Source organism: Ovis aries, chromosome 1, assembly GCF_016772045.2.
Source record: "Ovis aries strain OAR_USU_Benz2616 breed Rambouillet chromosome 1, ARS-UI_Ramb_v3.0, whole genome shotgun sequence".
NCBI classification, from domain to species: Eukaryota; Metazoa; Chordata; class Mammalia; order Artiodactyla; family Bovidae; genus Ovis; species Ovis aries.
In genome coordinates this window covers 17,071,868-17,084,691 of record NC_056054.1, presented here as the reverse complement: position 1 = coordinate 17,084,691, position 12,824 = coordinate 17,071,868, and the positions used below count along the sequence as shown (strand labels likewise).

Genomic DNA, 12,824 nt, shown 5'->3' with positions numbered 1-12,824 from the left:
CCAGGCAGCGGGAAGCAGTCCTGGACCAGCCATGGCTATGAAGGGTCACGTGCCATTAGCATTCTTAATATCTATCATTGATAGCTTCAAAGACTAGGCTTCTATTTATCCCCACTTTATACACTTTAAGGTGTGCAGAGATAAATTCTTCAGCAATTCCTGCATTTATTATATTACCTGCTTTAAAATGTATTCTTTTACAGTTACACTTTTATAGATCAGGTGCTATATTGTTCCCCCTTAACCTTATGACAACCCCATGAGGTAGGGTTATTGAAACTGAGGCTCAGAGAATGTAAATGATCTGCCTAAATTCACATAGCCAGGAAGTGATAAAGCTGGGATTCAAACTGACTGACTTCAAACACCACTCTTCATGACAAATTATGCTGCCTTACTTAATGCATATTCAGTGACTTAACTAGAGATTCCTCTAATCCTCTGATTTTTTTCCATATTCATGAGAGAAAACACTTTAGTTAGATGTAGATTCTTATTAAATTTCTGTATTGATGACATAGAATATGCAGCATTTGATTGGTGGATGACAGGGCCCGAGAGCCAGGCTGTGGTGTAGCTTCCTATAAAAGGAGCAGATAACATAAAATTTACTTTATGGTGCTTCCCAGGTGGTGCTAGTGGTAAAGAACCTGCCTGCCAATGCAGGAGACACAGAGAAACAGGTTTGATCCCTGAGTTGGGAAGATCCCCTGGAGAAGGGCATGGCAATCCATTCCAGTATTCTTGCTGGAAAATCCCATGGACAGAGGAGCCTGGCAAGCTACAGTCCATAGGGTAGCAAAAAATCAGACATGACTGAAGCAACTTAGCACAAAGCATGCAATACTTGTTACTATTCCCAAAGGCTTGAGATCAGAAAGGGAGGAAAGTGTTGCTGAGGAGAGAAGGTAGGGAGTGGCCATCCAAAACCACAGTAAGAGGGCAAGTGCTATCAGTGTCCTACCTCATTCCATGGAAAATTCCTATCGGTCATCAGCATGAGATTTAGGGCACTGTGCTAGCTCTCACCCACCCTGCAAACTGATTGCCACCATCCTCTGAATTAATGATCTAGACTTCCATGAACTCACTTCCAAGTCTCTCTTCCAAATATAGGCTGGTAAGTCTCCTGATAGACCTTTCCAAGATGGTATTATCAGCAGTTAAAAGAAGAGACAAGTCAGGGACTCTACAACCATCATAATAATCAAATCCCTTATACTTAAAGGACTCTTTTTGACTAGTGCTAGAACTCAGCCTGGAGAAACAACAGTCACCCTATTATTCCTAATATAAATAATATTCTATAGCTATAATTTATTTTAAAATAAAAATAAATAATATGAAATCCCTAAACTGCAAATGCAAAAAGAGGAAAATAACATCCTAAATGGCAAAATACCTCACTTTCAACTTCCAAAGTTCTCTGCTCAGTATTAAGATTAGATGTCAACTGCTCTTTTCTTTCTGTCTCTTCTGACAACTCACTTTCAAATATTTCAATTTTTTCTTGGCTCATTTTCAATATCTGCAAAAAGTATTTTAGATAATTAATTCTATATATTCAATACAATAATCATGTATCTTATAAATTTTGACAATACTTTTCTGCCTAACTCAGTTATAAAGTCATATGGGGAGAGATGAGCCTGGCAAAACTAGATCATGGTACCATAGCTCATAAGATGGGTTTTTCTCTCTAAGCCTCTTTTTCTCAGCTGTAAAACGGAACTAATACCTGTCCTATGTACATTATAGCCATAAGAGCAGGAGTCATCCTTACAATTTCAATATAATAGTTTATTCTAAACACAGTTTTAAAGGGCTTCTTCCTGAATGACTAATCCTGGAAGGTTTTCTATAACCAATGATCACCATCATAGGATGTAAACTTACCACTCTTTTTGCCTATTTTGGGGACTTCTCTCGTAGTTCAGTCGGTAAAGAATCTGTCTGCAGTGAAGGAGACCAGGGTTTGATCCCTGGGTGAGGAAGATCTCCTGGAGAAGGAAATGGCAAGCCACACCAGTATCCTTGCCTGGAAAATCCCATGGACAGAGGAGCCCACCAGGGCTGCAGTCCGTGGCGTTGCAGATTCAGGCACAACTGAGCAACTAACACTTCATCTATTTTCAGTAATTCTTAAGCATCCTTTTAGAGTCTGCCTCATCTGTATTACAAAATGTAACTGAAAATGATCTTTTAATTTCTTACATCATTCAAATCTTGCACTTTCACTGTCTCTCGACCTTTCATACTGGTTTCTCATCTCTTTCTATCTGATAATTCAGGTCCCAAGAGGGAAATCTTAATCCAAATAAACCATCAGCTAAAATATATACATATATTTGCTATTTTTAAAAAATGCTGAAAAGATAACCTACATTTCTTAAGAACCTCTTCCAGAGGCTATAGCCTTGAAACCTCCCCTACCAGCAATTCCATCTTTTATCTGGTCTTGGATCCTTTGGAGAGTTGCTTTAAGATATATTTCAGTCCTTGCTCTGTTTGGCAACTTAACCAAAGGGAACAAGTGCTATTAGAAAAACATACTACAGAATCCTGATGATTCTGAATTAATCAAGTTGATAATTTACCTTATTTTTTTAACTTTTATTTTTTGTCAAACTTTAAACTTTTTATTTTGTATGGGGGTATAGCCAATTAACAATGTTGTGGTAGTTTCAAGTGAACAGTGAAGGGACTCAGCCATACATATATGCGTATCCATTTTCTCCCTAACCCTTCTCCCATCCAGGATGTCACATAACATTGAGCAGACTTCCATGTGCTATACAACGGGTCCTTGCTGGTCATCCATTTTGAGTTTAGCAGTGTGTACGTGACCTTCCCAAACTCCCTAATTATTCCTTGTTAGTGCTGATTGGCCCAGTAATAGAATTAAATGCAAAGGAGGTTTATGAGTATTTAGATGTAATTTAGAAACAGGAGACACCAACATTGATATTACTTATTACTGCTATTCAGAATTAGGTTTCAACAGAAACTTCAATTTGAACTTCTAAATTCAGAGATAAAAATATTCCTTTGCTAGGCTGAAGAAAGGAAATAATTGATTTTTATCTAATCAAATTTGGGGGAAAGTATCCTGGAGTTTGCTTATATTCCCAGGTTCATAACTTACTGAAAGACTATATTAACTTAACCTACAGATTAAAAAAAAATCCATTAGTTCAGTAAAGTTGGTTATCAATAATGTATCTTTCTCATGTTAAATATTAATAAAGTAGAAATATTAATAGAAATTCCACATTGATGAGTTGGGAGAAATGGGGAACGCTACTGGAAAAATGGATACTGAAACCTAAGTGTAGCTTTTACATATCCTCCTACCTAGCGGTATGAACAAAAGACCTACTAAAGAATCATGTTGACTTCCTAGCAGAAATGCACAAGGATACAGGAAAGAAAATATTTTATCCCCAGGTCAGCTTCTTCATGTTCATCAGCTGCCATCTGCACTGATTAATGTTTCTGCACATCCACACATGACATACTGATGCATTCAACACTCAAGAGTCTACTTAGCCCTGCCCATACACCACCTGAGATGACCGAGGGCCAAGTGCAGAAAATGTTTTCAACTCTTAAATAGGAACGCTCCGCCCATTTCTTTTGGTTTCTCTATACAACAATGCCATGTACTTAAGTGCTATAACTTCCAAGAGAGAGCTTTTCAAAATGATATATACTTGAAATTTACCATAATTTGTGGCATACTAAATACAGCCATACATTTAGGTGATTTATGTATTTCATGAGACTGATGATCAAAGCTTAAAGCAGAAAAACACAGGAAAGGGACCACAATCCTGTGAGAAACAAGCAATGGACATAGCGATCTCTAGGCAACTGAAGGGAGCCCACCTCATCTGTCAGCCAGCAGTAAGCAAAGAGAATGACCAGACTTCTAGAGGATCACCTCACTGGCACAGGGTAGCTGCCAACAACTCCGGAGAACCGCGTAACAGCTCAGAATCTTCCACCTGCAGTGTTCTACTATCTGAAGTGTTCAGTTCAGTTCAGTTCAGTCGCTGAGGTGTGTCTGACTCCTTGAGACCTCATGAATCGCAGCACGCCAGGCCTCCCTGTCCATCACCAACTCCCGGAGTCCATCTAAACCCATGTGCATCGAGTCATCTGAAGGGCGGGAGCCATCTAACATTCTGAGCCAGACTGTGTCTCCCAGGCACTGTATGACAAGAGTGACTGCTATCCTCCACCCTCCACCCCCAGCACGTGCTTGTGCCATGCTGTCCTCTCTCATGGGCACAGTCAAAGGAGATGGCGGATGCAGGCGCTGCAGAAAATAAAATGCTGCCGGGTCATCACCTCCAGACAGGGACATGCTCAGTACTGGGTGTGCTGTAGACCCCGTGCATTATAATATGTTCCCTCTATGAATCCTCATGAGAGTTGGTATGATGTAGAAAATGGTCTCTAAGGCCAGACAGACCTGGATCAGTTCCTGGTTGTGCCTCTTACATTATCAAGTTCCTCTACTCAAGTATGAAACAGAACATACCTACTTACCTTGGGGAGGGCTGTCATAAGGATTCAGTTCAGTTTAGTCACTCAGTCGTGTCCGACTCCTTACGACACCATGAATCGCAGCACGCCAGGCCTCCCTGTCCATCACCATCTCCCAGAGTTTACTCAGACTCACGTCCATTGAGTCTGTGATGCCATCCAGCCATCTCATCCTCTGTCATCCCCTTCTCCTCCTGCCCCCAATCCTCCCAGCATCAGAGTCTTTTCCAGTGAGTCAACTCTTCGCATGAAGTGGCCAGAGTACTGGAGTTTCAGCTTTAGCATCAGTCCTTCCAAAGAAATCCAAGGGCTGATCTCCTTCAGAATGGACTGGTTGGATCTCCTTGCAGTCCAAGGGACTCTCAAGAGTCTTCTCCAACACCACAGTTCAAAAGCATCAATTCTTCGGTGCTCAGCCTTCTTCACAGTCCAACTCTCACATCCATACATGACCACAGGAAAAACCACAGCCTTGACTAGACAGACCTTAGTCGGTAAAGTAATGTCTCTGCTTTTGAATATGCTGTCTAGGTTGGTCATAACTCTTCTTCCAAGGAGTAAGTGTCTTTTAATTTCATGGCTGCAGTCACCATCTGCAGTGATTTGGGAGCCCCCCAAAATAAAGTCTGACACTGTTTCCACTGTTTCCCCATCTACTTCCCATGAAGTGATAGGACCAGATGTCATGATCTTTGTTTTCTGAATGTTGAGCTTTAAGCCAACTTTTTCACTCTCCACTTCCACTTTCATCAAGAGGCTTTTTAGCTCCTCTTCCCTTTCTGCCATAAGAGTGGTGTCATCTGCATATCTGAGGGTATTGATATTTCTCCTGGCAATCTTGATTCCAGCTTGTGCTTCTTCCAGTCCAGCATTTCTCATGATGTACTCTGCATATAAGTTAAATAAGCAGGGTGACAGTATATAACCTTGATGTACTCCTTTTCCACTTCAGAACCAGTCCATTGTTCCACGTGCAGTTCTAACTGTTGCTTCTTGACCTGCATATAGGTTTCTCAAGAGGCAGGTCAGGTGGTCTGGTATTCCCATCTCTTTCAGAATTTGCCACAGTTAATGTGATCCACACAGTCAAAGGCTTTGGCATAGTCAATAAAGCAGAAATAGATGTTTTTCTGGAACTCTCTTGCTTTTTCCATGATCCAGCGGATGTTGGGAATTTGATCTCTGGTTCCTCTGCCTTTTCTAAAACCAGCTTGAACATCTGGAAGTTCATAGTTCACTTATTGCTGAGGCCTGGCTTGGAGAATTTTGAGCATTACTTTACTAGCATGTGAGATGAGTGCAATTGTGCAGTAGTTTGAGCATTCTTTGGCCATGCCTTTCTTTGGGATGGGAATGAAAACTGGCCTTTTCCAGTCCTGTGGCCACTGCTGAGTTTTCCAAATTTGCTGGCATATTGAGTGCAGCACTTTCACAGCATCATCTTTCAGGATTTGAAATAGCTCAACTGGAATTCCATCACCTCCATTAGCTTTGTTCATAGTGATGCTTTCTAAGGCCCACTTGACTTCACATTCCAGGATGTCTGGCTCTAGGTGAGTGATCACACCATTGTGATTATCTTGGTCGTGAAGATCTTTTTTGTATAGTTCTTCTGTGTATTCTTGCCACCTCTTCTTAATATCTTCTGCTTCTGTTAGGTCCATACCATTTCTGTCCTTTATCAAGCCCATCTTTGCATGAAATGTTCCCTTGGTGTCTCTAATTTTGTTGAAGAGATCTCTAGTCTTTCCCATTCTGTTGTTTTCCTCTATTTCTTTGCATTGATCGCTGAAGAAGGTTTTCTTATCTCTTCTTGCTATTCTTTGGAACTCTGCATTCAGATGCTTATATCTTTCCTTTTCTCCTTGGCTTTTCACTTCTCTTCCTTTCACAGCTATTTGTAAGGCCTCTTCAGACAGCCATTTTGCTTTTTTGCATTTCTTTTCCATGGGGATGATCTTGATCCCTGTCTCCCATACAATGTCATGAATCTTGTCCATAGTTCATCAGGCACTCTATCTGTCAGATCTAGTCCCTTAAATCTATTTCTCACTTCCACTGTTTAATCATAAGGGATTTGATTTAGGTCATACCTGAATGGTCTAGTGGTTTTCCCTACTTTCTTCAATTTAAGTCTGAATTTGGCAATAAGAAGTTCATGATCTGAGCCACAGTCAGCTCCCTGTCTTGTTTTTGTTGACTGTATAGAGAGTCTCCATCTTTGGCTGCAAAGAATATAATCAATCTGATTTGGGTGTTGACCATCTGGTGATGTCCATGTGTAGAGTCTTCTCTTGTGTTGTTGGAAGAGGGTGTTTGCTATGACAAGTGCATTTTCTTGGCAAAACTCAATTAGTCTTTGCCCTGCTTCATTCCGTATTCCAAGGCCAAATTTGCCTGTTACTCCAAGTGTTTCTTGACTTCCTACTTTTGCATTCCAGTCCCCTATAATGAAAAGGACATCTTTTTGGGTGTTAGTTCTAAAAGGTCTTGTAGGTCTTCATAGAACCGTTCAACTTCAGCTTTTTCAGTGTTACTGGTTGGGGCATAGACTTGGATTACCGTGATATTGAAACGAACAGAGATCGTTCTGTCATTTTTGAGATTGCATCCAAGTACTGCATTTCGGACTCTTTTGTTGACCGTGATGGCTACTCCATTTCTTCTGAGGGATTCCTGCCTGCAGTAGTAGACATAATGGTCATCTGAGTTAAATTCACCCATTCCAGTCCATTTTAGTTTGCTGATTCCTAGAATGTTGATGTTCACTCTTGCCATCTCCTGTTTGACCACTTCCAATTTGCCTTGATTCATGGACCTGGCATTCCAGGTTCCTATGCAATATTGCTCTTTACAGCATCGGACCTTGCTTCTATCACCAGTCACATCCACAGCTGGGTATTGTTTTTGCTTTGGCTCCATCCCTTCATTCTTTCTGGAAGTTATTTCTCCACTGATTTCCAGTAGCATATTGGGCACCTACTGACCTGGGGAGTTCCTCTTCCAGTATCCTATCATTTTGCCTTTTCATACTGTTCATGGGGTTCTCAAGGCAAGAATACTGAAGTGGTTTGCCATTCCCTTCTCCAGGGGACCACACTGTGTCAATAGCCATAGGTCAGGATAATTGCATGATACACTGAGTACCTGGCTTCTTTCCTGGCAGCTCAGCTGGTAAAGAATCTGCCTGCAATGCAGGAGACCCCAGTTTGATTCCTGGGTTGGGAAGATCCCCTGGAGAAGGGATAGCCTACCCACTCCAGTATTCTTGGGCTTCCCTGCTGGCTCAGACAGTAAAGAATCCACCTATAATGTGGGAGACCTGAGTTCAGTCCCTGGGCTGAGAAGATCCCCTGGAGAAGGGAAAGGCTCCAGTATTCTTGCCTGGAGAATTCCATAGACAGGGGAACCTGGCAGGCTACAGTTCATGGGGTTGCAAAGAGTCAGACACAACTGAGCAACTTTCCCTTTCCCAAGACCTGTCTGAAAGCTGAAGATCCATGACAAGGAAAGCATGGCACTAGGTCAAAATCTGGAAATGAGCTCAAGGAAAAGTGCTGCTGTTCTCTACGTACCTATTACAGTACTCAGCTCACTTCATTCCCCTGCTAAGACCCTTGACTTAATACTTATCAATATCACCACTATCCAGCTACTAAACATAATCAAGGAAGCTTGAGGTTTTTTTCTTCATGAAAGATTAAGAGAGAACTTTGAAAGCAAAAATCTATTTATAGTTACATCCTCTTTCCTCAGAAAATGACTTTAAAAATCATTTAAGTATAACTGACTACTTATTTCTTAAGTAACTTCTCTAATTTTAGAGACCTTCTATTTTATAGAAAAGAAGCATTTACTTACAGTGTTCCTCAGTGTCCCTTCCCAGCTGGCTCTATGTGGGATGAAGTAGGTGAGAGGATCAGTGAGAGTCAATATAAAGCTTTATTATTTTAGAAACCCACACATATTTCAAGCCTTAATGACAAGGAAAAGAAAACTGGTTTCTATCACAGCCTAGACAATTGAGATTAGACAGAAAAATTTTTCCAGTACTTTAGGGAGAAAAACTGTATGATCTTCTTTTTGGAACATTTTAAAAAATAAGATAGATTCTCATTTATCCAGAATGTCCTAGACAACGTCTATCATAGAGGAAGGTAGATTAACCAATGATTCTACAAGGGTCTTCTCTATTAAGAATTCTACAAGACAGAGGGCCACAAGGTATCATGTCTCACTTCAAGAAAGAACATGCCGCGTTCCTTCCAGGCGGCCTCCAGTGACTGACTGAGCATAGTGAGAATAATAAAGCCTGGCCATTCTGGCCAGTGTGGGACCTCTACAGGTTACCATTGCACCAGAGCCCCCTGTTGGCCTGGGTCAGACTTCTCAGGGCCGTGTCTTAGGCTCTTTGTAACCGGTTTCCCCTCTTTTTCTCTTTTCTTGAACAGATGTGAGAACGATATCATGACCTGAAGGTTTTGCCTGCCCAGGTCTACCTCTTCCTTTTATCCTTCACAGGTATCACCCCTGTGAAGGACAACTCTTGTAATTCTAAGTTCATCTTGGTGTTGCTTCCTAGAGCAGCCTCCTTCAGGTTGATTTATGAATGATGGAACAAGGAATGGGCCACAAACATGGTCACCATTAAATACAAAAGAAAGTGATGATTTGATTAAAGACTTAAATATAAATATCCAACAAGCTCAGTGAGCTGCAAGAGGGATAAACTCAAAGAGACCCACCCTGAGACACAGGAGAATCAAACTACTAAAAGACAAAGACAGAAATAATTTTTAAAGCACAGCAAGACAGAGTGACTCGTCATATACAGTGGATCCTCAGTGAGATTATCAGCAGATTTCTCATTAGAAGCTTTAGTGACCAGAAGACAGTGGGCTGATACATTCAAAATGTTGAAAGAAAAAAACGTGTCAACTAAGAATCCCATATCCAGCAAAACTGTCTTTTCAAGAGTGAGGAAGAAATGAAGACATTCACAGATCAACAAAAGTTGAGAGACTTTGCTACCACTAGACCTGCCCTATGAGAAACCCTAAAGGGACTCGTATAGAGTGAAATCAAAGGATACTAGACAGTCACTCAAAGCCATATGAAAAGATAAAGATCTCAGTAGAGGTAAATATATGTGCAATTATAAAAGCTAGTATTATTGTAATAATGGCTTGAAACACCACTTTTTGTTTTTTACATGATTTAAAAGATTAATACATCATATTAAAATTATATATGCTATGACACTGATGAAATTTGAAGACCTCATGCTAACTGAAATAAGAAAGTCACAAAAAAACATTGTATGATTCCACTTAAATGAGGTACTCAGAGTAGTCAAAACCATAGAGAAAGAAAGTAGAATGGTGGTTGCCAAGGCTGGGAGGGAAGGACAGAATAAGGAGTGTTAGGGAAATTAAGTAAATAGTCTTGTTTAGGCTTCAGAGACAAAGCAGAGAAGGCCTCTGACCTTGCTTCTAACCTGCCTGGACACTGCCCTGACTGGGAACGACTGCCTGCTGTGAGTGCAAAACTTGCAGCACCATAGATGAGATGGCGGAAGAATCTTGAGATTGTTGAGCCCCTGAAGGGGGCCTGGCTAACCAAGCCCCAGGCTTCAGTTCAGTTCAGTTCAGTTCAGTCACTCAGTCACGTCTGACTCTTTGAGACCCCATGGACTGCAGCACGCCAGGCTTCCCGGTCCATCACCAACTCTTGGAGCTTACTCAGACTCATGTCCATTGAGTCAGTGAAGCCATCCAACCATCTCATCCCAGGGTTAGCAACATTCCAAGTTTTACAAAACAAAACAAACAGCATTAACAGGAAACCAGGCTTGCAATTTGGTCACAGATTGATGATGATACCAGTTTGCATCCGTCCTGGGATTATACGTGGGAACCCTGAACTGCAATCTCTGAAGACTCACCCACGGAGCCAACATGCTGCCTGGGACCCTTTCTCAACTGGGACTCCAGATGTGCTGTCACACGGGACTTCCCAGCGCTGTTTAAGTCTGGATGTGGGTCAAAACCCACTTTGTTGATGTATTCTCTGCTCTATTTCCCTTTTCTGTTAATGTTAGTATGTTGAAAGTAAGCTAGATAATTCTCTAACATATATCTGTATTATTTATTTGTATATAATGAGTGGTTTATTTTGTTAACAAATCCTTTGTTAACAAATCCTCTGAGATGAAAGTGCAAACTTTTGGCAAAAAAGGAGTTACTGTTTAATGGGTATAGAGTTTCAGTTTTGCAAGATGAAGAACGTTCTAGAGGTGGATGATGGTTAAGGGTGAAAACCAATATGAAGGTGCTTGATATCACTGAACTATACACTTAAAAATCATTAACAAGGTAAATTTTCTGTTATATGTACTTTACTACAGTAAAGAAAAAATAGAAAAAAAAGTAAAACAAAGACTTTTGGAGACAATCAGAAAGTTTATCACTGTATCTGCACTAGAAGAAATGTTAATCAATATTCTTTGGGCTGAAGAAGTATGGTACCAGATGGAAATGTGGACCTGTGCAAGGTAATGATGAGCTCAAGAAATGGCCAGTAAGCATAAGAAAATACACTCAGTATCATTAGTCATTCAGGAGATGCAAATCAAAACTATACTGAGATATTACTTCCTACCCATTAAGATGGCTATAATAAAAGAGAAAAAATGTAACAAGTGTTGGTAAGACATGGAGAAACTGGAGCATTTATACACTGCTGAAGGGAATGTTAGATGGTACAACTGCTTTGGAAAATAGTCTGGCAGTTCTACAAAAAGTTAAATATAGAATTAATATATGACACAGCATTTCCACTCCTATGTACATACTGAAGAAAAATGAAAACTTGTTCACACAAAAATTTGTACATGAATGTCCATACCAGCATTATTCATCACAAAGTGGAAGACAATCTGACCATTTCTTATAAAATTAAACATGCACTTGCTCTGTGATTCAGTAATTCCACTGCTAGACATTTATCTGAGAGGGAAAAAACAGACTGGTATGTGAATACTAGTAGCAGCTTTTTCATAATAGCTGAAAACAACCTGATTATTTATTAACCAATGGCTAGATAAACAATGCATAGTATATCTATATATATACAGGAATGTTACTCAGCAGCTTAAAAATGAACTACTGATACAGGAAACAACATGGATAAATCTCAAAAGCATTATTGTATTAATAAGTGAAGGAAGCCAAACACAAGAGTATATACTAGATGATTCTATTTATTTAAAATTCTAGAAATGGTATGGTCATAGAAAGTGGTGGAGTGGGAGGCACTGATAGCAAAAGGTGAGGAAACGTTTCAGGTTAACGAATACATTATTTTCTTGATTGCAATGGTTGTGGTTATACAGATGTATGCCTTTATCAAAGCTCATTGAACTCAACTCTTAAAATATGTATTTTATACTGTATTAAATATTTGGTGAAATTAATTTTATAAAAGAAACAAATTGAGTTTTAAATATTTGAAAAATGCTCAATCTCACTACCATTAGATGATTGAAACGAAAACTACACTGAGATACCCATTCTCATTTGCATTTGGTAAAGATTTCATAAACATTTGCATGTTTACTAAACGCAAATATTTGACAATATATTCAGTTAGTGAATCTCTGGGAAACTCTCTTTCTCCTACACTTCTGAGGGAAAAGGAAAATGATGCAATTTCCACTGAGCAGTATCTGGCAACACTGACCAAAATTACTGATGCATCTACTCTCTAACCTTGTAATCCCATTTTTGTGACTCTATCCTACAGAAACACCTGTATAAATATGCAGAACACTAAGAAATAACTCGAGTGCCCATCAACAGGAGACTGGTTAAATAAATTATAGTACATCCACACAACAGAATGCTAGCTGCTCTAAACAACGAGGGAGATCTCTGTATGATATGGAAGGATCTCCAGAGGCATTTTAGTAAAAAAAGAAAAGGAAGGAAAGGAGGAAATCTGAATAAATATTCAAAATGCTTCTATATGAATAAAGGTATGTATATCTTTATTCATTAAGTCAACTTTTAATCAGAGTGCCACCATTCTGGGTTGCCTGGGAGAAATTCTGGTGAACAATCCTGAAATCTTACCTGGAAATTCCTTCTTCCCTTCCTTCCTCATTTTCTTTCCTCCCTCCGCCACCCTCCCTCCTTCATTCTTTTCTTCCTCCACCTTCTTTCCTTCCTACCCTTTCTCCTTTCCTTCCTTCCTACAAAATGCATTATTGCCTG

At 40.0% G+C, this 12,824-nt stretch overlaps 1 protein-coding gene across 12 annotated transcripts in view; it reads right to left on the bottom strand.

Moving 5' to 3' along the window:
• CCDC30 (coiled-coil domain containing 30) overlaps positions 1 to 12,824 on the bottom strand; it is a 136,970-nt gene that overhangs the window by 75,647 nt on the left and 48,499 nt on the right. The window lies entirely within an intron of this gene.